Source organism: Myotis lucifugus, unplaced genomic scaffold (genome assembly GCF_000147115.1).
Source record: "Myotis lucifugus unplaced genomic scaffold, Myoluc2.0 scaffold_1931, whole genome shotgun sequence".
Classification (NCBI taxonomy): Eukaryota; Metazoa; Chordata; class Mammalia; order Chiroptera; family Vespertilionidae; genus Myotis; species Myotis lucifugus.
The window spans coordinates 12,071-13,358 of NW_005872979.1; the positions used below are offsets into that span (position 1 = coordinate 12,071).

Here is a 1,288-nt window from a genome sequence, read left to right on the forward strand (position 1 = left end):
GACCGGTCGCTATGATGCGCACTGACCACCAGGGGGCAGACGCTCAACGCAGGAGTTGCCCCCTGGTGGTCAGTGCGCTCCCACAGTCAATATCCTGTGGCCCCGATCACCGGCCTGGCCGAGGGACCCCACCTGTGCACGAATTCATGCACCGGGCCTCCAGTATTGTATATGTAGGGGAAAGGTAGTTACCTGGGTGTTCTGGGATATTTTGAGTGAATGCGGTTTTATTTTTCAGACAAGCCTTGTAACATTGATCCGCGTGTAGCAATAATGGTGCCATAGACACTTGGATCTGGGGGATGTGCTGGAACCTTCAGAGCAAATGTCAGAAATGTGGCCGCTGCTCCTGTCACAGCAGGACCCAGCATCTCATCTTCCCCAAGCGGGAGGGTCCCAGGGGTAGTGTGGGGACCCTGAAGTCCCGCCATCCTGTAAAAGTTCTTCTTTACTTGTTTACGCTGAATAAATTGGCTAAGCCTTGGGGACAAAAACAACAGCCCAGTTGGCTTACTTTGCTTACAAATGATTGAAAAAAGTAACCCTTGCTCCCCTGGCTTATGGCCAGGCAAAAAAAAACATGTGAAAGTGACTTGTTGCAAGATTATACATTGGTGTCCAATACCAAGTGAAATTATTTTTTTCTGAATTGTGCCTCACCCACCCTTTCTTATCTAACTGTGATAGTGAAAGCGCTCCTTAAGCTTTTAGGCAGTGACATTGTGCATGGTCGATTTCAACTGTCTCAACCCTGTTTCCTGTTGACTGTGTTACAGGAATGAATCTGAAGTCTGCTGCAGGAAAGCACTGAAGCTTTAACATGTTTTCTTGCCTAAAACTCAAACTTTAAGTAGCTGCTTATGAGCGTAGGGAAGGCAGGACGCTAATGTCTGTCTCAAGACACACGACAGCTGTTTGCTCATCATCCTCAACTGTGTGAGTAGATCAGCCCGAACCCTCTGTCACTGGGCGTAGCAACGGCCACTTTTAATCTTACTGCTCCAAGGTGCCTCACGTCAGCGTGATGAGAGATTTTCTTAGGATCTTTTTTTTTTTTTTTTTTTTTTTTTTTTTTTTTTGGTGGGTAGGATCCTGAGGGTGGAATGGGGTGGTAGATTTTTATTTATGAAGTATTTTTGAGAATAACACTTAATAACTAAGTATCATTAGTTTTTGTGTCTTTTTTTCAGAATTATGTTAAGTGATGGAACCCTCATTACGAATCTCATGGGGAGCAAAAAATGATCATTCCTAAACGGGTGGGGCGAGTGATTCGGCCTTTTAAAAT

At 45.3% G+C, this 1,288-nt stretch overlaps 1 protein-coding gene across 2 annotated transcripts in view; it reads left to right on the forward strand.

Annotated features, from left to right (window-relative positions):
• The first annotated feature begins 763 nt into the window (after positions 1–763).
• The window catches only part of ZFAND6 (zinc finger AN1-type containing 6), a 26,793-nt gene continuing 26,268 nt past the window's right edge, over positions 764–1,288 (forward strand). Inside the window, exon 1 of one of the 2 annotated variants that reach the window (XM_014450282.2) lies at positions 764–936. The gene's annotated coding sequence lies outside the window, so the exon portion shown is untranslated. The remainder of the gene's footprint in view (positions 937–1,288) is intronic. The other variant, XM_006108225.3, reaches the window with a different exon arrangement.